The sequence below is a fragment of the Prionailurus bengalensis genome, chromosome B4, assembly GCF_016509475.1.
Source record: "Prionailurus bengalensis isolate Pbe53 chromosome B4, Fcat_Pben_1.1_paternal_pri, whole genome shotgun sequence".
NCBI lineage: Eukaryota > Metazoa > Chordata > Mammalia > Carnivora > Felidae > Prionailurus > Prionailurus bengalensis.
The window spans coordinates 66,710,045-66,736,414 of record NC_057358.1 but is presented as its reverse complement, the minus strand read 5'-3'; the positions used below and the strand labels follow the sequence as shown (position 1 = coordinate 66,736,414).

The following is a 26,370-nucleotide window of genomic DNA, read 5'->3' as shown; positions in this document are numbered from 1 at the left end:
TGTGAAACTCATGGTCTTCTCTAGTCTGGTAATTCTATTTTGCTAGGAGCCCCCATGAATTATTCCGCATTGTCTTCCTTCCTCCAGTTGTTTGGTCCCCCTTAGGTGTGGTGTGCTGTTCCTTTGTTTTGCCCACTCAGGGTTCTGTTGACCCTGGGTGGTCGGGACAGGCTAGTAGTGAGGACAGCACTCTGCTCTGGTAAACCTGCAATTGACAGCAAATCATCTGTCCTCTCTCAGTGCCCTGGGAAACCCCTGCTCTACCCGTCTCTCGGTGTTAGCCTTCCTTCCCTGCTGTCTGTAGCTCCCCAACGTTTGCCTGGCCTGGAAGATTTAGCAAGCCTCCCAAGGCTACAGGCATTCAGAGGTGTTGCTCTTCCTCGGGGGAATCCACAGTTTTCCTAACGTCTTCAACAACCCAATCAGACAGAGCGGCTCTTCAGGCTTTCAGAGCTGCCTGGTGTTTTACTGGAGAACCAAAGCAGGGAGTATCAGAGAGACAGTTTCATGCATCCTCATCTATTTTAACCATTTAACACCATCACTGAAAAATATCCAACAAATAAAAATAGGCTGATGGGAAGCCTGATTTCAGTAAGGACTGGGTTCACCTGCATGAAGCAGGAACATGACTAGTGTTTATTATCCTCAGATTAGACTATTAGACTATTCTTGTATGTAGTAGTCTCTGCTGAAGGCAGGCAAGTAGGAGTGCCTTCACCAGCCTCGGGGAAGAGAGTAAGTGGCTGAGGATATTATAATTTTCAGCTACTTTGGCCATTAGCTGAAGGATCCTGAAATACCTACCTTCTTATTTGATGAGTGCCTCATCCCACTGTGTTCCCACCTTCTTTTCCTTAGGCCTTCTGCTCTGACTTCTTCCAATGCCTTTGCTGCCTGTGTGTGTGTGTGTGTGTGTGTGAGAGAGAGAGAGAGAGAGAGAGAGAGAGAGAGAGAAGCTGTCAGTTGTTGACAGGAATCCCCACGGAGAAAAAATGCTCCATGAGAATTACCCTGATACATGGTGTGGGTGAGATGGAAGATCTTAACCTTTTGAAACTACTCAGTACCAGCTGAGGAAATCAGGAGGACTCTGGGTAGTATCTGTGGCACAGACTTCTAATTTCTCCCACTACCACTCTCCTGCTTACTTTTAGTAATAAAAACCTGACGATTTCAGCTTAGCACGTGACTGCCCAGCCAGAGGTTGCATTTCCCGCCTGATCTTGTGGTTATCCATAGCCATATGCTATGTTTCTGGCATGTGATTTAAGGGGAAGTGATGTACTGGTCTTACTTTCTTAAAAACTAGAGTGGTTGGCCTTCAGTTTGTCCTTCCCCTTTCCACTGACTAGGATGTGGAAGGGGTGACAATGAACCAACCTTGACCGTGCAGATGAAGACAACATCCTGAGTGAGTGAAGGTAGAACAGCATGACTGAATGAACCTGTGTCCTTGATGGCCTTGCGGAACAGAGCTTCCCCTCTGTCTTGGACCACCCGTTGGCCTTTATGGCAGGGGTTGGCAAATTTTTTTCAGTAAAGAGATAATAATATTTCAGGCTTTACAGGCCACATGTCCCTTTCACACATTCTTTGTTTTTAAATAACCATTTAAATTTGTAAAAAAATCTTTCCTAACTTAAGGACCAATGCAAAAACAGTCTGGACATTGAATTTGTCCCAAAGACTATAATTTGCCAACCCTTGCTTAAGATTGTTGCATAGGAGAAAGACAACTTTTTTTTTTTTTTTGGAGTCACTGAATTTTAAGATCTTTTGTAAAGGAGTCTATCTGTATGGCATATGTATCTATGTAGTTAATGATTTAAGAAAATATACTCTAGAATAGATTTGCTGCAGAGAGGGATGGCTACCAGGGCTATCGCGTGTGGTTGTGCACATTGTGCACTGCACAACCCAAAAAGATGACATTTATTTTTAGATATAAATTTATATATTTGTTACAACATTTAGGGTAGATGGCAGTAAATCATTTTGTTTTAAGGATATAAGAATACAATGATAATTTTCAGCATATGGAACTAAAAAGTATATTTAGGAAGACATTTTTTTCTAATTTGAACAAGGGTGTCTGTGGCCTAGTAATAGACACCCCTAGTGGTTAATTCTTTGACCTCTATTGCCTAAGATTAACACATTTCTTATTAAGTAAGGTCAATTTAAAAATAATGAATATCTTCCCTTAAAAATATTCCTTGCTCAGGAAACTAGCTTCATGTCAGGTTTCATTAAAAATTATAAATTTTAGGTTCCACAATGTTTTCTGTCACATATGCCTTTTTAAAAATAAACAAATGTGCTAAAAAAATAGTCAACTATTTAAATGGAAGGATTTGGACAAGATTCCATTTTAACCTTTTCTCTAGGACTAATAACCCATTAGTTTGTGAACAATTGAAATTTTTGTTAAGATTTTTGCTATTATAGGGGTGCCTGGGTGGCGCAGTCGGTTAAGCGTCCGACTTCAGCCAGGTCACGATCTCGCGGTCCGTGAGTTCGAGCCCCGTGTCGGGCTCTGGGCTGATGGCTCAGAGCCTGGAGCCTGTTTCCGATTCTGTGTCTCCCTCTCTCTCTGCCCCTCCCCCGTTCATGCTCTGTCTCTCTCTGTCCCAAAAATAAATAAACGTTGAAAAAAAAATGTTTAAAAAAAGATTTTTGCTATTATAGAGATTTTCTTATGTTGTCCCGGGTCTGGTGAAGTAGCATGGCAGCATTGGGCACGCTGTCATTGCTTGCTTTCTATCATTCCATCCACAAAGATGGTTAGTCTACAAGTGTGCACTTGGACAGTGTGTGATTGCTATACTTGTTTGCCTGCTCCCCCACACCTGATGGCAAAGAGTAAAATGAGAGCGGAGTGTAAACATGTAAAGGATCCTAAATCTGGATCTAGTGAACATTTGCCATTCTTTTGGATTTCTTGGCACCTTTGAACAATTTTCTCTGTTAGGGTATTCCCACCTTATGAATTCCTTCTCACTTTCGATACCAGTTACTCATTTCCCCTACCTCCTTTTGTGGGCCAGGGTGGCGTGTGACTTAGACTTGGCTCATTAGAGCCACTGACAACAGACTTTGGATTGGAAGCTGGTGACCCAAAACAGGTGGCACCTGGCAGAATCCCTGTGATGGAGGTAATGGGAGCTAATGCCAATTTCCATGGAAGCAGTGGAAGAGGCTGCAGTGTCCATATCAATAATACAAGCCATGGGGTTTGTGCCTACTGGGAAAAGAGGCAGCCAGTTGTGAGGTTTGATTCTAGACATGGTTCTGGTTGCATGGCCTCCAAATCTCTGACTTCTCTGGAAAATGATACAATCACCTAATAACCTCCAGTATATTCCTTTTCTATTTCAATGAGCTGAGTTGGTTTGTATGATTTGCCACTAACAACCTCTACTTATAAACTAGGTCATAGCCCAAAACAAATGATGATCTCTTGGGAACTGAGTTTCTCATTTCTGGAATTGACACAGGTGTCAGTAACAGAACGCAAATAACTATAGACTGTTTTCCTTTTCCTGATGAGTTCACTTTAAGTAGCCTTACCTATTTCACATTCCAATGAGAGACTCACAGAAAAATCTCCAGAAAGGGTCTGAGATTCCAGGTCCTTCAATAATAAATGTTTTTCTTTTTTACATCTCATGGATTATTAATATGTTTTGACTACTAAAGGAAAGCATGTCAAGATCACTGTGTCCTTTCCTAGATGACTGGCTGTTTAATTGAGAATGAATGCATGCACAATCTCTTGGCTAAGTGCCTTTATTTAGTATGATTGCTTGTTTGCAGTAGTTGATAATTCAGTTTTCTGTAAGTAGGTCAGGAAAATCTTGTCCTTTTGTATCCCAAGTAAGCCAAAAGTTGTAACTGGATTTTTCCTGGAGCACGTCATTTCTGCCTTACAGAAAATATGTCATAGACCAAGATACTCTCTCTGTTTCCTGGAACGAGTCTTGGTAGTCCATGTAGGGTGAGAAATAGCCAGCTGTCTCCATCACTGTGTGAGCAATAACTTTGTGACAGCTCAATTGAATAATTAAAGCTTTCTACCTTCAGGTGGGAAAAAAAAGTAATATCTAGAAATTGTTGTGCATTGCGTTTGATAAGAAATAATGGGCATTTGAAAACTATTTGGCTAGTCTCTATCTCTTGGTGTCCTGAAAAGTCTGTCTTATTAAATTAAAACAAATTTTAAATATAACCTAATTTAGAAAGGAGAGATAGTCTCAAATTGGGCAGACTCTAAGACATTCACACATTACATTTTTGTCAAACTCTAACTCAGGAGTTCATTTTACACTGCATAGTCCATGTGATTCAGGGAAACCCCCGTCTTGTTCTGATTAGTCTAAGCTGATGCTTCTGTTTTAGCATTTGCCAGTCAGAATCACCTGGAGGGCTTGTTAAGGCACAGATTGCCTGGTCACACCCCTAGAGTGTCAGATGCAAAAGAATTTGCATTTCTAAAAAGTTCTCAGAAGATACTGATGCTGGTGGAGGGCCCACACTTTGAGAAGCACTAGTCTAAGTTGTTTCTGTTCTTTGTAGTCGTTCAGGAACCTGAGATAGACCCACCAAAACCTGGCATTCTCCTGGCAATGGTTATTGATCTAGGTGAGGACTACTGACCTAGTTCCTGGGTCTGTTGAGGGGAAAGATTAATATGCTGTGACTGGAAAAGCTCACCACACACTCCTGCTGGAGCCATTTAGCAAGCCTGTAACTTCACCTGCTACTGAAAACTATCTCTGACTCTGAGGGAATCCAGCTTTGGCATGACTACAGTGTTACGAATGTCAGAGCAGGCTGAATGTCAGAGCAGGCCAAAAACCTGGGACTCCCCATTATGTGAGATGATAAATACTCATATTGATAAACGTCTCTGAGCAGGGGTTTCTTTCCAGCCCTTGAAAACACCCTAATTGAAAGAGTGTTTTCCAGGGGCACCTGGGTGGCTCAGTCAGTTGAACATCTGACCTTGGCTCAGGTCATGATCTTGCAGTCCGTGAGTTCAAGCCCTGCGTTGGGCTGTGTGCTGACAGCTCAGAGCCTGGAGCCTGCTTTGGATTCTGTGTCTGCCTCTCTCTCTGCTCCTCCCCTGCTCATGTTCTGTCTCTCTCTCTCCTTCAAAAACAAATAAATATTTTTAAAAAAAGTGTTATCCAGGAGAAATGTCTCTATACATTCAGTTAATTTCGAGGCAGTTTGAAGGAATTTGAGGAGTGGATAAGTAGAAAGTTCCATGAATGTTCTTTGGTTGAATGCCTTGGATTGGCTTTTATCTGCCTTTATCTCAGATACATAGAAAACTGAAGGTTGTTCTCTCTTTCTTTAAGAGGCAATGCTTGAATTTCAGTTTAGAGAGGTGGCAGTGAGGGATAAAAATAGGAAGGAGAAGGAGAAAGAGAAATCCAGACAGAGTAATGAGTGATAAACTGGGGGCCAGATCATAACAAACCCTGCATGTCAAGTTCAGGAACTTGAACTTTGGTCCTCCATGGTGAAGTCAACAAAGGCTTCTAAATATGGTAATGACAAATTTCTCTGGTGGTGCTGTGGAATGGATTGAAAGGGATAGACATTGCAGACATAAAAACTCCCAGGAGGCTGAGGGAATAATCCAGGTGAGAAGTTTCGAGGGCATGAGGTAGGCAGCAGCTTTGAAAATAGAGAGAAACTCACGGTTATGAGAGATAAAGGTCTCTGTAAAGAACCATTGGGATGTGGGAGTGGGAGAGGAAGGGAGAAGAGTGCCGCAGGTCTGCTGTGGGTTTGTTGTGTATGTAGTGCCAGGATAGGACAGAGAAAAATAAAAGCATAAAGGTCACCCTCGACACCCTGCTTCCCCATGTGTCATGTCTGCTCTTGCACCCAGTCCCTCACACCTCAGCTTTCCTCCATCTCTGCTGCTGCTAACCATCAACTCTCTGAGGTGGGCTTCTGTTATATCCCCCTCGTTAGTTTCCTCTCCTCCACTCTGATCACCCTCCAGATTGTTCTCCAGAGTGATATTTTCCAACTTTTTTTTTTTTTTTTTTTTTGGGACAGAGAGAGACAGAGCATGAACGGGGGAGGGGCAGAGAGAGAGGGAGACACAGAATCAGAAACAGGCTCCAGGCTCCGAGCCGTCAGCCCAGAGCCTGACGCGGGGCTCGAACTCACGGACCGCGAGATCGTGACCTGGCTGAAGTCAGACACTTAACCGACTGCGCCACCCAGGCGCCCCCAGAGTGATATTTTCCAAATAAAATTTCACCTCAGTCATGTTCTGCTTGGAACTGTTCAAAGGATTTCTGTGATTCTCCAGGCAAAGACCAAGGGCTTTGGGGCTCTCTATGACCAAGGCATCCAAGCACATTAGTCTTTGTTCAGCTGTTCAACCAATCTTTGCACATGGTGTCCTCCATTTGCTTGATTAATTCCAATTGATCCATCAAATCTTATTTCAAGCTTGAATTCCTTAGGAAGTCATCGTTCCTGACTGTGGGACAAATTTCTTTACAACAAAGAGCTATACCCCCTTCTTCACATAACTTACATGAGTTTGTAATTACTTACTTTGCTTATTTGATTTGTGTGCCTTCCTCTCTTGACTTCCAACTTCTTGAGAGAAAGATCTGATCTTGTTCACCCTGTGTCTTCCACATTTAACACAGTCCCTGCCACATAATTGGAGCTCAATAAATATTTGTTGGATGAAAGAGTGATTCATTTTGGAGCAAGAGTGTGAGTTTTCTTTTGGATGTTAGAGACTGGGATGCTTGCAGGAAACCAGAAATAGTGCCTAGCAGCTAGATTTACAAGAGGACAGGTTTAAAATATCAAAAACGAAGTTGATAATACTCAGTTGAATATTGGAAATTTGCTTCATGGCTTTGCTCACAAATGACCAGTTAGCAGTGTTAGCCTAATTCGCCAATGAGATTTTTTTTTTTTTTACTGAAGTAATGAAAACAAGATTATTTAAAAACATGCTAATAACGTTGTCAGATATTTCATACTCCTTAAATGTAAAATTTAAGTTTAAACACTGTACTTCTGTCATTGAAATGTTTAAAAATGATGAGAAAAAGTCCTATTTTCAAAGAATTGCATAAATGATTTCAAAATGTGAAAGCCAAAGACTAAAGAAGAAAAAAATAACCTTATCCTCTCTACTAGAAGTTATTAGTGCAATGATAGGGAGAACTTCAAATGAGTTAATTTCTTCTATTCCATTAAGTTTAGTGTGGTTTTGAGAAGCATCAAGGAGATGATGAGGATGCCAAAAATCAAGAGAATGATTACCACAGGATAAAAGCATCATGAAAAAGGACATTTTCCTGTGTGCTCATGTAATAGTCATAAGAAATTAGAAAGTCAGAGAGAAAATGTTATTTAACATTACTGACAATGGATATAAAAGAGTTGTCAACATTTGAAATCTTTAAAAGTGATTTTATGAAAAAAATGTTTTGTTTTGTTTTGTTTTGTTTTGTGGAACTCATTGCTTGCACAACACAAGGAGCACTAAAAAAGTTGGCAATGGATGAGGGCATACTCAAGTAAATTAAGAAAAATAGTGCTGATGCATTGTCAACAGTTAATCATCAAGGATTTTAGTGAAATTTCCACAAGTGAGTGAATGTCATTTTAGCAATGCACTTTGCAAGTGAAAAAGAAATAATATTCTCACATATGAGGTGTGTGCTATTGATTAGTATCAAAATAGTTAGTAATATTGATTAGTATCAAAACAGTGGAATGGCTAGTGATGAAATAGTACAGAAGACATAACTAATATATGGAAATCCCATCACATGATAAAGTATATATTCAGTCAAATTCTTAAAAAATTTTGGAGATCATAACCTTTGCTAAACAATGGGGAATAGAAGATGGATCGGGAAAAAAACAGACCATGTAGAGAAGTTATGTGGTAGATCTCTAAGGACTGAGATATTAAAACTTAACAAGTAACTAAAAAGTTTTTAAAGTCAATACGTAATTTTAACAACATAGATTCATGTAATTCTGCCTTAAAAATGTACATACTTACAAGATGTCAACTCTATATAATATTTTTATTGGAGTATAATTGACATACAATATTGTATTAGTTTCAGGTGTACAACATAGTAATTTGACATTTATATACATTATGAAATGATCACCAAATAAATTTCTTACCATCTGTCACCATATATGGTTATTATAATATTATTGACTATATTCCCTATGCTGCACATTACATCCTCATGACTTATTTTTTTTATAACTGTAAATTTGTACCTCTTGATTCCCTTTACCTATTTCATTTACCCCTCCACCTCCCTCCCCTTTGGGAACCAACAGTTTTCTTTTCTCTGTATTTATGAGTCTGTTTCTGTTTTGCTTGTTTGTTTTGTTTTTTAGATTCTACATAAAAGTGAAATCATATGGTATTTGTCTTTAACTTATTTCATTTAGCATAAGACCTTCTAGGTTCTACATGTTGTCACAAATGGCAAGATTTCATTCTTGTTGGGGCGCCTGGGTGGCGCAGTCGGTTAAGCGTCCGACTTCAGCCAGGTCACGATCTCGCAGTCCGTGAGTTCGAGCCCCGCGTCAGGCTCTGGGCTGACGGCTCGGAGCCTGGAGCCTGTTTCCGATTCTGTGTCTCCCTCTCTCTCTGCCCCTCCCCCGTTCATGCTCTGTCTCTCTCTGTCCCCAAAATAAATAAACGTTAAAAAAAAAGTTAAAAAAAAAAGATTTCATTCTTGTTAACGGCTGAGTAATATTCTGCTGTGTGTGTGTGTGTGTGTGTGTGTGCGCGCGCGCGTGTGTGCACACGTGTGTATGTATCCCACATATTCTTTATCCATTTGTCTTTCAATGGACTCATAGGTTGCTTCCATATCTTAGCTACTGTAAATAATACTGCAGTTAACAGAGGAGTACATATATCTTTTCAGATTAGTGTTTTTGTTTTCTTTGGTTCATCCGTTTCACCCAGAACTGGAATTGTTCGATCATATGGTAGTACTGTTTTGAGGAACTTCCATACTATTTTCCATAGTGGCTGTACCATTTTACATCCTTACCACAGTGCATGAACATTCCCTTTTCTCCACATCTTTGACAATGCTTATTGTTTTTATTTTAGTGGCCATGATACATGTATTTTTTGAAGCCTACAAAATGCACAGTGAAAATATAGGGCTTAGGGGGGAAATAGACTACTCCCAACCTATGGGACTTTGTAATGAAAGCAATAACCAAAACAGTTATAATCCTAGTAACCAACAGAAGCCCAAAGACCTCTTTTTTTAGCATTGGCTCCAGAATCCCCCGTAATCAAACATTTGCAACATTACACTCTGGTGCCCTTGACTTTTCTTTTGAGAGGTGTGAACTTTAGGGCTTTTGCTTTTAATAGCAATTTCATCAAAACTAAAAAACTGGTTCACAATATAGCTTTCTCATTAAGTTTTTAAAATAGCATGGAAAATGTCTTTGTAGCATATCTTATGCCTGTAGCTTCACCAGGTAGCCAGTGAAAAGGGTTCTGATCCTTGAAGCCAGTAAATCAGCCACTATTTACACCAAAGGAAGGCCCTGCTGTGGAGTTTGCAGTTTTTATCGTAAATCTTCATATTGTGCTAAAGTTTGTCTTTTTAAAAATCTGTTTTTATTTATTTTAAGAGAGAGAGAAAGCACACATGAGCAGGGGAAGGGCAGAGAGAGAGAGGGAGAGAGAATCTCAAGCAGAGTCCTCGTTGTCAGCACAGATCCTGATGTGGGGCTTCATCTCACCAGCCTGTGAGACCATGACCTGAGCTCAAATCAAGAGTTGGCTGCTTAACCGACTGAATCACCCAGGTGCCCCATGCTAAAGTTTATCTTTAATTGTGAGAAATTAATTGTAAAATACATGTGTGAGCCAGCACCATTCCTTGTCATACTGTCACCATGCTCCATGGTCTACCTGATATGAGATAATGCACATTAAGGAATACAAGTTGTAGCAGGACAGGTTGGTGTTTTCAATTGGTTTTATTACTTTTTTCATAATTGCACTGCTTTACTGAAAGTCTTTTCAATTATAGTATGTGGTTATTAATGCTGTAAAAAGTAATTTGATTTCTTTCCAAACAAGTGATTATAAAGTCTATATTAGGTGCAAATTCTTATATAATGATAATAGTATGCTTTGGACTCAAGATTGTTAAACTTTCCTGCCAATATTGGCCAGCATTTTGAATGCTGGTTTCAAATGAGTTTATTATGCTATTGAGTTTTTTAAAATTTTTATTAAGTTTTTTATTTTAATTCCAGTATAGTTAACTACAGTGTTGTATTCGATTCAAGTGTACAATATAGTGATTCAACAGTTGTTTTCATCACTCAGTGCTCACCATGATTGTGAACTCTTTAATCCCCACAACTTATTTCACCCCCCCTCCTGCCCCCCTCTAGTAACCATTAGTTTGTTCTTTATAGTTAAGAGTCTGTTTCTGGATTCCTCTCTCTTTCTTCCTTTTTTTCCCTTTGTTTCTTAAATTCCACACATGAGTAAAATCATGGTATTTGTCTTTCTCTATTTTACTTATATGCTATTAGGTTTTTAAATTTCATATAGATCTTCAAATCTAATCACCTTATTTATTATAATCCAAATGAGAGTGATAGATTTCTAAAACAGTGTCTTAAAGCCAATGTTTACCTAAATACTGCAAAGAGGAACACTAAAAATCCTCAGTGAACACTTTTAAAATAAATTACATAGTCTTGTGGTCTTTCCTTTCCAACCTTTAATGTGGTTGGTGTCATTTTTTTTGCAGTTTAAGAAAGAACTCATTTAAATTTTCAAATATATCTGAAAAGTACACATCCTATCATGAGATTATAATATAAATTTTCATTTTTAATTGATCGAAAAGATTAATAATAATACCAAATAGTAAACAAGGTATTTTTAAACAGCATTCTTTGGAGAGCCATCTTACTCCTATATTCAAAAGTTCCCTTAGCTATTACAGCCAAGAGGTAGTTCATCAGACTAGAGTTGTGTTTTTCAAACAGTGGGTTCCAACACTAGGTAGACTCTGAAGTCATTTCAGTGGCTTCAAAACAATTTATTTTTAAAAAAGAAACTGGATAACTTATTAATAGCATAGAAAACATCAGAGAGCATCTTTCTTAGTAAAGGTAATCTTTTAAAAATTAAGTATTATGTATGTATGTGTCTGGGTATATTTCCTACAGTGGGTCATGGTCAGAAATTTTACTGACCTAGAGGATACTGTGTATAGAACCACAGATAGAAATCAGATTACCTAGAAAAAGAGGAGACCTAATCAGAGAACTTACTGATGATATATCTGGTGAAATGAGGATTCTCAGCTGTCTGGTTAGAGACTTATACACCCAAGGCCCAGGTCATGACCTCCATATCTGTGGGAGCTGAGTTGAGACCACCTTCTCTTGAGATTTCCCACTATAATTTGCACCAATGAGGATATTAATGCAAAGTCATATGACACCTGTGCTACTAGGCAGTAATGAAAATACTCTCACTAAACCTCAGTTTAAAAATGGTTTGTTGGGGCATCTGGTTTGCTCAGTCAGTTAAGTGTCTGACTCTTGATTTCACCTCAGGTCATGATCTCATGAGTTCAAGCCCTGTATTGGGGCTCTGCATCTACTGCATGAACCTGCTTTGGATTCTGTGTCTCCCTCTCTCTCTGCCCCTCTCCTGCTCATGCTCCCTGTCTATCTCAAAAATAAATAAACATTAGAATAAATAAATAAACATTAGAATAAATAAATAAATAAATAAATAAATAAATAAATGGTTTGTTAATTTACAGTCTTATCTAACAAGGAGCCTATTCAGTATCCTTGATTTACGAAGTCATCAAAATATTAAAATGTCAACATGCAAGGAAATTACCAGTGACATAATTTGATTAACATTATCCAGAAAATATACTTGATAGTCACCTGTGAAATTTGATACCCTTGAGAGTTATCTAGCACAGAGATATATATTCCTATCAATTTTTCTTTTTATCAAAATCAAATAGTCCCTTGGGAAAAATCTACCAATTATATCTATTTTGTAGTTGTTCTGTTTTTAAAGACAGAAAAAGACAGTTTATTGCTGAATAAAGATTATGACACAAGATTATTAGAGTAATAAAATGGCATCTCTGTATATAGGACAAACTTGATTATTAATTTGGGGTTGTATATGGCCTTAATATTAACATTTGATAATACCAAGTATTAACCTATTTTTTTTTTTAATTTTTTTTTCAACGTTTATTTATTTTTGGGACAGAGAGAGACAGAGCATGAACGGGGGAGGGGCAGAGAGAGAGGGAGACACAGAATCGGAAACAGGGTCCAGGCTCTGAGCCATCAGCCCAGAGCCCGACGCGGGGCTCGAACTCACGGACCGCGAGATCGTGACCTGGCTGAAGTCGGACGCTCAACCGACTGCGCCACCCAGGCGCCCCACCAAGTATTAACCTATTGAGTCTTGCCACTGAGATGATTGTTGTATCTGTAGGAAAACATGGCAAGAGATCCTTCATTGGAGCTTGTTATTTTACCTGAGGCATCTGCCTCTTTTCTCTCTCATAGCCCTGCTACTTATATTACATAATGACCTTAACTGTACGTGTAAACATGCCTCAGGAGAACTCTGGGATGCTGATGGGAAACTGAGGACACTTACACAGATGTGATCTTTGTAAGGAAAGTTCTGCCGGGGTGGGGTCATGAACCATGAGATTGTGACCTGAGCCAAAGTTGGATGCTTAACTGACTGTGCCATCCAGGTGCTCCATCATCTTCTAGAGATTTTTCTAAGCCAATGCTGTCTGATAGAAGTATGATGTGAATCACATCTGTAAGTTAAAATTTTCTAGTAGCCACATTAAAAAAGTAAAAAAACAGGTAAAATTAATTTTAACAATGTATTTTATTTATCACAATGTACCCAAAATATTACTTCAATGTGTACAATACAGAAATCAATGAGATACATTGCATTTCATTTTTATGCTGTTTTAAAAATCTGGCAAATATTTATACCAACAGCACTTCTCAATTCGGATTTTAAATTTTCATTAGAAATATTTTATCTGCATTTAGACTTTATAAAGCTTACAGTTGAAAAAGTAAATTCACAGTATGCCTGGTTGGCTCAGTTGAAAGAGCTTGTGATTCTTGATAAGTTCAAGTCCAAGCTAGATGTAGAGAATACTTAGATAAATAAAACTTAAAAAAAAAAAGAAAAACTGAATTGATGTATCCAAGTTATTCCAAACATACTTAAAAGTTTTCCCTTGAATTCAGTATCAGTTTTTCAGTTTAAATTTAAATTGACTAAAATAAAAAATTCAGTTCCTCAGTTGCACTAGCCAGATTTCAAGTGCTCAATACCACACATAACTAATGATTACAGTATTGAGACAACACAATTATAAGCAGTGGTGACCTTAAATTAACTCCTCTAGGAATGGATTCCTCTGTTATAAATTCAGAAATGAGAGTTTATATTATACGAATTTTCTTTCAGAAACTAACCTAAAAAGATGAGAGATGAAGCTTCCTACTCTTTTTGACATGAGGAAGGCAGTGGAATTAGAGGGAATTAGGACTGACCTGGGTCACTGGGGCAATTAGTCAATCCATCTATACCACTGTAATGGAGATTATAAGGGTCTCTACCTCTCAGGTGGTTAAGCAGATTGACAAAGGATGTGCTCAATACACAGGTTTTTGTTGTTGTTTTGTTGTTGTTTTGTTTTTAATTAAGTAGATGGTTTGTACTTCAGTAAATTAATTGGGCATATAAATGTTCTTCCTTCTTCCCTATTTCCATTTTTTTCTTTGTAACTGAAATCTAGACCTAGTTGTATCATAGAAATTAGAAATTATTTGACTTACTGCAGAAATTATTTTAGGAATAGAGAGATCAGGGAACTATTCCAGTTGTGGATGAAGAAAAACAGCTGCATTTTCTTCCTGCCTATATTGATATATATATTTTTTAATGTTTATTTATTTTTGAGAGAGAGAGACAGGCAGAGCATGAGAGAGGAAGGGGCAGAGAGAGGGGGAGACAGAACTTGAAGCAGGCTCCAGGCTCCGAGCTGTCAGCACAGAGCCTGACTCGGGGCTCGAACTCACGGACTGCGAGATCATGACCTGAGCCGAAAACCAAGAGTCAGATGCTCAACTGACTGAGCCACCCAGGCACTCCTTTATTTTGATTCTTAACAGTTCTTTATTAGAGTAGTATAGGTTTATAAATAAAATTAATTTACCCATCAGAGGGTCATGTGATAGTTAAACAGCAAAATGTAAGTATAATTGTGATACAATTAAATGATATGCCAATGATTTATTAATCAATGATTAAATATACTCAAAGCTTGAACTGAATCAAGCTCTTCCAGAACCTGAGGGCATGGGAGGAGGGCGTTCTTACAGAATCTGAGGAGCAGTGGCCTCTCTCAAGGTCTAGCTGCTTCTGTTTGGGCTCCCAAACAGCTTCTGTTACTCCCAGCTGTGTGTGAGCCCACATTATGACCTATCAAGTGAAGGGACTGCTTTTATCTTCCACCTGAGGAAGAACTCTTGGATTCTGATTCTCTCCTCAGGTTTGTTCATCATGTGACTTTACACAGGGCTTTGTTTGTCAATCTGTTTGTCAATGGAGAAATGATAAACTGAGAGTCAAAGCTGAAATTATGCACACATTAGGCATCTCTGTTCGTCTATTCATTCAGCAGTAATGTTTTCTAGGGATATAGAAAATGACTCTCACATAATTCTCTCATTCTCACAGAAGTTCTAGCTTTCCACAGGCAGGAGAACAAAAAAACATAGTAAAGCATTATAGGTATGATAGCCAATTCTACCTGGGCCGAGGTGGGGTGCCAGAGAAATGATTCATAAAAGAGGGGATCTTGAGAGTCTTGAAACATTATAAATGCTAATGCTGCAGAGAGGGGTAGGGGTGGGGAAGGGCAGTCCAAGCAGAGCCTGAGGCCAAAGCCAAGAGACTCGACACCATGCAGTGTGCTCCAAGGAGCTGTAAGTCATTGGTCATGGTTGAAGCCTAGCTTTTGCATATCATGCCAGGAAACAAGAATTTCATCATGCCTAGTGAAAGAGCCAACAAAAGGTTATATGCTGGGGAGTAGCAGGATCTAACTGGTGTCTAGAAATATCACTCTGAAAGCAGAGGAGAAGATGGATGGGAAGTATATCTGTTCCCATAAGACACTATATCCATCGCAATAGCCCAGGCACAAGAGGATGGAGACGTATGAATGAAAGCCTTAGGAAACAGAAAAGGGAGTTAATTTTCACGTCAGTTATGTAAGAAATACAAAAGAAATACTGTGCTCAGAAGTTTAAGGTTTACTTAGAGACTTCACTCACTCGTGAAAAGTTTGATTCTCCATTCTCTGAAATCCTGACTCAGTAAGTATGGGTGGTGCCTGGGAATCTGTATTAAGCAATAACAACAACAAACTCTCCAGATGATTCTGTTGAGCAGCCAGGATGGACATCCACAGGCCTAAAAAAATAATTCTTGAAGTTGAAAGGAGTCATATCAGAGTCATTGGAGGAGGCTTCTTCTGTGAAGAAGACTTTTTTTACAATGTCCACTTGGCAGAGGGGAAAAAGTGCCCTGAGGCTCCCAGGAAAGAACTAACAGGTGTTTTGCAAATTGGCTGAATTTGTGCAGAAGCCAGCTCTTTGTAGATTCATGAATTAGAGCTCCCCATAAAATGTTAATAGTGTGTTAATTTTAGTTTATGAATATAAACTTTGGTCTTGTCCTAAAGTGACCACTGGTGTTTTGTCTAAGCCCATATTAACTGAGAAATTTCAGCCTCTCAGGGTTACTATCCTGAAGACATCTGATGAGGAATTCCAGGTGCCTGAGGCTGTTTGAACCAGGGGTTGAGAGATTAGGGAGAAGAAAATGATGTAAGATAATAACACAGTCCCCAGATCCCATGACCTTTTAACTTGCACATTTCTAGGGAGTCAGATTTTTGCTTGATAAACTTTTGGCAAAATTCTCAGGAATAGATTTTAGTATTTCCACCAGAGGGCAGTGATGTCTTCTACAATGTTAGTGACTGTGGTTAAGAAAATTTGTCATTCTTTTTTTGGACTTGCAGTGGGTGTGAGTAGGAAGAACTGATTAATTCTGACTGCCCATGGTCATTAGGGTGGATTTGAAGCCAAATTCCAGCAGAACACAGAGCAGGGAAGGTTAAATAGCATCTGCAGAACTACAGAGTCTTTTAAACCAGAGTGACTGCTTGATTAAATCAGTTGCCACTGTTGGTTAAATCGAATAGCTATCTTAAGACTCTGAAAATTCATAATTCGTGAAGCTCCTGTCTAGTAGCCTTAGGACTCAGATTTGGCAAGAGTTATGGGTCCCATGAAACCACAAGAAACAGATTCATACTACAACAGAGGACAGGGGAAAATTGCTTCTGAGGAACTCATACTCTTAATGGCTTCGGGCTCTGTCTGTCACTAATTCCACCTTAGCTTGTTATGAGAGATTCAGCTGCTGGAAGAATGAAATGATATTTCCACTGGGGTAATATTAATGGGCATGGCCGTTAGCAAGACTGAGGAGCAATCCCGGTGTTATGGTAGAAAAATGATTTCAGAATTGGGGGTAGATATTTGGATGCTGGTGGTACCCTTTTAATGATAGAGGACCGTCACTTACTGTAATGCGTGTGGGTTAGGATCCTAAAATGTGTGTGTGTGTGTGTGTGTGTGTGTGTGTGTGTGTGTGTGTTCCTGGCTCTGCCACTAAGTGTGTAATCTTAACTAAGTCAGTTGTCCCCTCTGGTCTCCACAGTCCATACCTGTAAAATGAATCAGCTTGTCCAGGTAAGCTTTTAGAATCATCACAGCTATAAAATTTTAAATTCTATGAAAACACAAATCTATTCCTACTTCAGGATTGAGCTACCATCTGGACAGCTCAGAGTGGCTCTGTGGAAGAGGCTTTTAAGTATGGACACGAAGTGGGGGACCCTTTACCAACTTTATCCAGCAGCACAGATTTTGAATTTTAGTCATAAAAGAACACAGTTCTTTGCTATATTCAATGGGCAAAGACCTGGGAGAAATGGATGATATCAAGTTTCATCTAGAAGGCATTAGTACATTTATTTCCACCCCATTACTTTACAAATGAGGAAGAGGAGTCGAGCCAAGTGTCTTCAAAATTCATTCATGCAGACACTGTTCTGGGTGGAGATACAAAAGCAAACAAGGCAGACAGAGTTCCTGTGCTCTTGAGCTTAAATTTGAGCTGGAGAAGAGCTAAGTGTACAGTGTTGAGGATAGTGGGAGATCAGAGGGCAAAGTAGAGGAAGAAGAAGGCAAGTACGAAGGTTCCATTTCATCTAGGTTTTCTGAGAAGGCCTCTCAAGAAGACCATTTTGAACAGTGTCCTCAGGAAGTCACCTGGGGATTGTTTTAGGTGCAGAGAACAGTAAATGCGAAGGCTTGGGGGCAACCCAAGAATAATGTGCAGAACCAGGATTTGCTCATTCACTGGCGCATTCATTCACTCGTTCAACAAACACTCAGTGCCTGCTCTGTGCTATGCCCTGTTTCTGCCCCAGGATTAGAATCTTGAATTAGAATTCAAAAGCATTTGTGTTCAACCACCTCAAATACTGCCTCCCTGATATAGTGTACTTTTCTTCAGCACCCACTCTTTGCTGGGTACCTTGTAGGCATTTTGTTGAAATTAATCTTCAAAACAATTCCATGAGACTGTTTTGTAAAGAATAAAAATAAATATACTAAGAAATGAAGAAAAATGGAACCTAATGTCATTTATTTCAGTATGTACTAAGTTAGATGGAAAGACTCATTCCTTTGTCTTGTGAATAACTGCTATAAGTTATCAAAGTGACTCCGTTGATATTATTCAGTTAATTCATGTGGATGTTTACTGAGCTTCTACCTTTGCCTGGTGTGGTATTGGAAAAATGAATAAAGTAGGAAGTCACACCAAGAATTGCAGTTAGTTGATAAATCTTCTAAGTGTCCGGGGGAAGTAAGAATGAACACGGTGGCAAGAGGATCTAAACGAAGAATCTGAGTCTTCCTGGGGGGAGGCAGGAAAAGCTTTATAAATCAATGAAGCCTTGGGCAGGAAATTGAAGGTATTGTGCCACGGGGCCATGGGCACATACCTTCAGCACTGTGTGAAGCAGATACTTTAAAGGGGTTACTACGGGAAAACTTACAAGCAGAGAATTGTTTGTGCGGTAAAGCACAATCTTCTGCTCTCTCACTGACCTGTAGTTTAGTCCAGTGCTAGGATGCATACATGATGGCTTATGTCCCAGTTTAAAGAGGTTCCAACCCTGTAGGGTCAGAGGAATGGAGGACATGCCTGCGACTATGTAACAAGGGGTGAGCAAATGATATTGTTAGAAAGGGGAGCCTCAGAGGCCTAACAGCTCTTGTTTTCTAGACTTTTTATATGTTAACCCAGACCCCCTGAGACGGCTCTCTGTTAATCTATCTGAAGGGGAAGGAGTGAATCTGCAGGTCCATCAAGATCTGTCTTTCATGAAGATGGTACTGAAGGTGACAAAGGAAGCCCCTACCCCTTGCTTTGAAGGTCAGAAAGTGGTGCTGAAAGGCATCCACAATCACACAAAAAAAGAAGATATGCAAGTTACCTACATTCCGATGGCCCAAGACACTGCGTCTTCGAAGGCAGCCCAAATATCCTCGAGAGAACACCCTCAGGAGAAACAAGTTTGACCACTGTGACATCATCAAGTTCCCCCTGACTACCGAGTCAGCCATGAAGAAAATAGAAGACAACAATACATTTGTCTTCATTGTGGATGTCAAGGCCAACAAGCACCTAATCAAACAGGCTGTGAAGAAGCTCTGTGACGTTGACATGGCCAAGGTCAACACTCTGGTCAGGCCCGATGGAGAAAAGAAGGCATATGTTTGACTGGCTCCTGACTATGATGCTTTGGATGTTGCCAACAAAATTGGGATCATCTAAACTGAGTCCAGCTGGCTAAATCTGAATTTAAACTTTTTCACCATAAAAAAAGGATCTGTCTGTTTTTGGATGGATGAGTAGGAGTGTAAAGGGGCAGGAGGGCATTCCTGAAAGAGGGAACAGTATATTTAACTGGAGGAAAACTAGAAACCATGGTGTGTTTAGAGAACTGCAGATATATTGTCAGGATTATACAGTGTGAGGTAGGTGGGAGATGGGCCTCAGAAGGCGAGGGGCATCTGGAAGGGGGATTCTAGAAAGGTCACCTGAAGAAGCATATCCAGATGGTTTTATATGTCGCGTTAAGGTATTTGAAGTTTACATTTTAGGCCAGCAGAGCCAGTCACATACCCTATGTGAGTGATGTGAGCGGTGGTGGACTGTGGTGGCCTGGGATCCAGGGCATCACCATTCAATGGGAAGTAGGTGGCATTCAGCTCTATGTGGTTACTGAATGTGGAAATTTGTGTCCAGTGTTACCAGAGATTTGGATTTTTCAAGCTGAGCCATAAATTTAAATTTGTACACAAAATATTCTCATTTTAATGTTGGAAACAAGTTCAAATTTACTTAAATAAGTGGTCCAAACTGAACATTAACTGGATTGGTCTCTGGTTTCTGATCCTTGCAGGGGAGTGAAAGGGGTGTCATGTGAAATCTTAATAGAGTAGCTGATCAGTTTTGGTTTCTAAAGGGATTATTCTAGGGGTACTGGGTGACTTAGTCAGTTAAACCTTCAACTCTTGATCTTGGCTCATGTCATGATTTCACAGTTTGTGAGTTTGAGCCCCAAGATGGGATCTGTACTGATGGTGTGGAGCCTGCTAGGGATTCTGTCTCTCCCTCTCTCTCTGCCCTCCCCCACTTGTGCGCGTGCTCTCTCTCTCTCTCACTCTCAAAATAAACAAACTTAAAAAAATAAAAGGATTGTTCTGGAAATAATAAGTAGAATAAATTGAAGAAGGATAGGATAGAATCAAGAAGAGTAATAATGAGGCTTTTGAAATAGAAATTGAGGAGCTGAACTAAAGCAAAGGTAGCAGGGATGACGCTAAAGGATATTTAGAGGAATTGGCAAGATTTGGTGACCAGTAGGAACAGGTGTGAAAGAAAAAGGAGTATAGGATGACTTTTAGATTTATGATTTAGATGGCTAAGTAAATGATGTTTGCATTCATTTAAATGAGGGGCTGACACTGGTTTACAAAGCAATATCCAGAATTCTTCCTGCATATATTGAGTTTGAAGTGTCTGTGGGACATCTAAATGAAGACCTCATGACAAGTTTGGTGAATTCTGAAGCTTAGGGAAAAAATCAGATTGAGATTACATATCAGAGAGTCATCAGTGAATGGCTCGTATACATCCTTTCAACAAATATCAATATTTTACTTCAATATTTCAGGCCTTGTGCTAGGTGCTGGGTTTAACAACACACTGGGTGTGTGCCCCTGAAAGGTTCAGTATGGCGAAGCAAGCAGATGGTAAACAAAGAGGCATACAAATACAATAAATACAAATTATTGTAAGTGCTATAGAGGATATATGGTTCATATGAAGATCAAATGTGATATGGGAAAGAAATAGAAGTCACATTGGTCACCCTAAGCTGGTGGCTGAGAGGAAGTCAACATGAAAGGAGAAATAGATGGTCTTTTGTTCAGAGAAGCTCAGTCCTTAGCGCTGGAGGAGAGAAGAGTGAGAACAGCCTGGACATCGCCCCTGCATACTAGACTGGTAAAAGGAGAAGAATTTGAAATACTGGAGTGACCCAGTGCTCAGTCTTGGGGTGTTTCTCTTTTCTATCTTCACTAACTTTGTGATCATCTGGTTTCATAGCTTGAAATGCCATGTATGTCTTATGATCCCTAAATTTGTATCTCTTGCTCAGACTTCTCCCTTGGATTTCAGACTCATGACCCTACTGACTGTCACCCAACTGCCATGCACACGTCGATGTCTGATAGGCATCTAGTGTGGGACATGACCAAAAGCAAGCTTCTGACATTCTGTGATCCTCTCTCACTTCACCCTACCCAGCCTGAGTCTTCCGCATCCCAGCAAATGACAACTCCATTCTTCAGTTGCTGTGACCAAAATCAGTGAGTCTTGTCGTCTCCACCTAAATGTCTTATCCTAAATCTAATTACTTCTTGTCACCTCACTGCTACCACCTTGATCAGGACTCCTAATATTTTTCATTTGGAATATTGCAATGGCCTCCTAACTGACCTTCTTGCTTTAATTCATGAACTCCTTCATTCTATTTCAGTAGAGAAGCCAGTTATCCTATTAAAAGACAAGTCTTCTCATGTCACTTCTTTGTTAACCAACCCCCTCCACCCCGCCATGGGTTCTCACCTCAGTTGGGGTAAAAGCCAAGCTCCTTCCAATGGCATACAAGGTCCTCTATTATCTGTCCCCGGTTACTTCCCTTTAGTGAGTTCCTACTTTTCTCCCCCATGCGCATTTGGCACCAATCACCCTGGTCTTCTTGAAGATCTTCTTCTTCTTTTTTAAGTTTTTTAAAAATTATTTATTTTAAAAAGGGGGTGAGGGGCACAGAGAGAGGGAGAGAGAGAATCCCAGGCAGGCTCTACACTGTCAGCCCAGAGCCTGAATCAGGGCTTGATCTCACAAACTGCGAGATTCCTGTTTCAGGGCCTTTGAAATTACTATTCTCTCTTCTTGGATTGATACTCCCCCAGAAATCCACATGGTTTACTCCCTTACTTCCTTTAGGTTTTTAATCAATACCCAATATCCACTTTTCTGGCTACTTTCTCTAAATTTACAACCCAAACTGCTTATCCCACCTTCCCTGCTTTATTTTTCTTTTTCTTAGCAGTTATTTTCCAGTATTCTAAATATTTTATTAATTTTTCTTTATCTCTCTTTATAACGTAAATTCTATGAGATCAAGGATTGACTGTTTCATTTACTGTTGCATCCACAGAGCCTGTAAGAGTGCCTGGCACATAAAGACCTTCAATAATGATCTTCCAAAGGAACGAACATAGGGTTAGGGACCAGCATGAGAAACCATTTCAAGGAAAATTCATTTTCAAGGAAAGCGTAGCTGATAATCTCCAGTGAACAGAAATACCAATTAAGATAAGGACTGAAATATAGACTTAGGGGTTGTCCAGCAAGAGGCTACTAGGAATCTTAATGAGAGAGGAGAGGATAAAGGTTATTTGAGTACCACAATCAGAAAGGGCATGAGGAAGTAGAAGCAGGGCATGCAAACCTTACCTGTGAACCAAGGTAGGCAGTTAGGGAAGTTGTTGACTAGAACAGGACAAGAGAGTCTTGAGGTCCTAATGTTTCCTGAATGTGTGAGATACTGTTCCTCAGGTTTTTAAAAAATATTTATTTTTTATTTTATTTTTTTTGTATATGAAATTTATTGTCAAATTGGTTTCCATACAACACCCAGTGCTCATCCCAACAGGTGCCCTCCTCAATGTCCATCACCCACTTTCCCCTCCTCCCCACCCCCCATCAACCCTCAGTTTGTTCTCAGTATTTAAGAGTCTCTTATGTTTTGCCTCCTTCCCTCTCTGTAACTTTTCTTCCCCCTTCCCACCCCCCCCCCCCGGTCTTCTGTTGAGTTTCTCACGATCCACATATGAGTGAAAACATATGGTATCTGTCTTTCTCTGCCTGACTTATGTCACTTAGCATAAGACTCTCCAGTTCCATCCACGTTGCTACAAATGGCCAGGTTTCATTCTTTCTCATTGCCAAGTGGTATTCTATTGTAAATATAAACCACATCTTCTTTATCCATTCATCAGTTGATGGACATTTAGGCTCTTTCCATAATTTGGCTATTGTTGAAAGTGCTACTATAAACATTGGGGTACAAGTGCCCCTATGCATCAGCACTCCTGCATCCCTTGGGTAAATTCCTAGCAATGCTATTGCTGAGTCATATCTATTTTTAATTTTTTGAGGAACCTCCACACTGTTTTCCAGAGTGGCTGCACCAATTTGCATTCCCCCTAACAGTGCAAGAGGGCTCCCGTTTCTCCACATCCTCTCCAGCATCTATAGTCTCCTGATTTGTTCATTTAGCTACTCTTACTGGTGTGAGGGGGTATCTGAGTGTGGTTTTGATTTGTATTTCCCTGATGAGGAACAACGTTGAGCATCTTTTTATGTGCCTGTTGGCCATCTGGATGTCTTCTTTAGAGAAGTGTCTATTCATGTTTTCTGCCCATTTCTTCACTGGGTTATTTGTTTTTCGGGTGTGCAGTTTGGTGAGCTCTTTATAGATTTTAGATACTAGCCCTTTGTCCGATATGTCATTTGCAAATATCTTTTCCCATTCTGTTGGTTGCCTTTTAGTTTTGTTGGTTGTTTCCTTTGCAGTGCAGAAGCTTTTTATCTTGGTGAGGTCCCAATAGTTCATTTTTGCTTTTAATTCCCTTGCCTTTGCAGATTACTGCAGCTGAGGTCAGAGAGGTTTTTTTCCTGCTTTCTCCTCTAGGGTTTTGATGGTTTCGTGTCTCACATTCAGGTCCTTCATTCATTTTGAGTTTATTTTTGTGAATGGTGTAAGAAAGTGGTCTAGTTTCATTCTTCTGCATGTTGCTGTCCAGTTATCCCAGCACCATTTGTTTAAAGAGACTGTCTTTTTTCCATTGGATGTTCTTTCCTGCTTTGTCAAAGATTAGTTGGCCATACTTTTGTGGGTCCAATTCTGGAGTCTCTATTCTATTCCATTGGTCTGTGTGTCTGTTTTTGTGCCAATACCATGCTGTCTTGATGATGACAGCTTTGTAGTAGAGGCTAAAGTCTGGGATTGTGATGCTTCCCGCTTTGGTTTTCTTCTTCAATATTACTTGGGCTATTCGGGGCCTTTTGTGGTTCCATATGAATTTTAGGATTGCTTGTTCTAGCTTCAAGAAGAATGCTGGTGCAATTTTGATTGGGATTGCATTGAATGTGTAGACTGCTTTGGGTAGTATTGACATTTTATCAATATTTATTCTTCCAATCCATGAGCATGGAATGTTTTTCCATTTCTTTGTATCTTCTTCATTTCCTTCATAAGCTTTGTGTAGTTTTCAGCATACAGATCTTTTACATCTTTGGTTGGGTTTATTCCTTTGGTTGGGTTTATGATTCTTGGTGCAGTTGTGAATGGGATCAGTGTCTTTGTCTTTCTGTTGCTTCATTATTAGTGTATAAGAATGCAGCTGATTTCTGTACATTGATTTTGTATCCTGTGACTTTACTGAATTCACGTATCAATTCTATCAGACTTTTGGTGGAGTCTGTTGAGTTTTCCATGTGTAGTATCATGTCATTTGCAAAAAGTGAAAGCTTACCTTCATCTTTGCCAATTTTGATGCCTTTGATTTCCTTTTGTTGTCTGATGGCTAATGCTAGAACATCCAACTCTATGTTAAACAATAGCAGTGAGAGTGGACATCCCTGTCGTGTTCCTGATCTCAGGGGGAAAGCTCTCAGTTTTTCCCCCATTGAGGATGATATTAGCATGGGCTTTTCATAAATGGCTTTTATGATGTTTAAGTATGTTCCTTCTATCCTGACTTTCTCGAAGGTTTTTATTAAGAAAGGATGCTGAATTTTGTCAAATGTTTTTTCTGCATCAATTGACAGGATCATATGATTCTTAACTTTCTTTTATTAAGGTGATGTATCACATTGATTGATTTGCAAATGTTGAACCAGCCCTGCAGCCCAGGAATGAATCCCACTTGATCATGGTGAATAATTCTTTTTATATGCGGTTGAATTTGATTTGCTAGTATCTTGTTGAGAATTTTTGCATCCATATTCATCAGGGATATTGGCCTGTAGTTCTCTTTTTCTGCTGGGTCTCTGTCTGGTTGGGGAATCCAAGTAATGCTGGCTTCAAAGAATGAGTCTGGAAGTTTTCCTTCCCTTTCTATTTTTTGGAACAGCTTGAGAAGGATAGGTATTATCTCTGCTTTAAATGTCTGGTAGAATTCCCCAGGGAAGCCGTCTGGTCCTGGACTCTTATTTGTTAAGAGATTTTTGATAACTGATTGAATTTCTTCACTGGTTATGGGTCTGTTCAAATTTTCTATTTCTTCCTGTTTGAGTTTTGGAAGTGTGTGGGTGGTTAGGAATTTGTCCATTTCTTCCAGGTTGTCCAGTTTGTTGGCATATAATTTTTCATAGTATTCCCTGATAATTGCTTGTATTTCTGAGGGATTGGTTGTAATAATTCCATTTTCATTCATGACTGTATCTATTTGGGTCCTCTCTCATTTCTTTTTGAGAAGTCTGGCTAGAGGTTTATCAATTTTGTTTATTTTTCCAAAAAAACAACTCTTGGTTTTATTGATCTGCTCTGCTGTTTTTTAGATTCTGTATTGTTTATTTCTGCTCAGATCTTTAGTATTTCTCTTCTTCTGCTGGGTTTCGGGTGTCTTTGCTATTCTGCTCTGTTTCCTTAAGTGTGCTGTTATATTTTGTATTTGGGATTTTTCTTGTTTCTTGAGATAGGCCTGGATTGCAATGTATTTTCCTCTCAGGACTGTCTTCACTGCATCCCAAAGCATTGGATTGTTGTATTTTCATTTTCATTTGTTTCCATATTTAAAAAAAATATTTAATTAATTATTTTTAACGTTTTTATTTATTATTGAGAGACAGACACAGCATGTGAACAGGGAAGGGGTAGAGAGAGGGGGAAACATAGAATCTGAAGTAGGCTCCGGGCTCTGAGCTGTCAGCACAGAGCCTGACACGGGACTCAAACTCACAAACTGCGAGATTGTGACCTGAGCTGAAGTTGGTCGCTTAACCAACGAGCCATCCAGGCACCCCTCCATATATTTTTAAATTTCTTCTCTAATTGCCTGTTGACCCATTCATTCTTTAGTAGGATGTTCTTTAACCTCCATGCTTTTGGAGGTTTTCCAGACATTTTCCTGTGGTTGATTGCATGTTCATAGCATTGTGGTCTGAAAGTGTACATGGTATGATGTCAATTCTTTTATACTTATTAAGGGCTGTTTTGTGACCCAGTATGTGATCTATCTTGGAGAATGTTCCATGTGCACTAGAGAAAAAAGTATATTCTGTCGCTTTGGGATGCAGAGTTCTAAATATATCTGTCAAGTCCGTCTGATCCAATATATCATTGAGGACCCTTGTTTCTTCATTCATTCTGTGTCTAGATGTTCTATCCATTGATGTAAGGGGAGTATTAAAATCCCCTGCAATTACCACATAATATCAATAAGGTTGCTTATGTTTCTGATTTA

General features: G+C 39.5%; 1 pseudogene; it reads left to right on the top strand.

The window, feature by feature from the left end:
- Positions 1-18,651: 18,651 nt before the first annotated feature.
- Positions 18,652-19,144, top strand: LOC122473601 (annotated as a pseudogene).
- Positions 19,145-26,370: the final 7,226 nt, after the last annotated feature.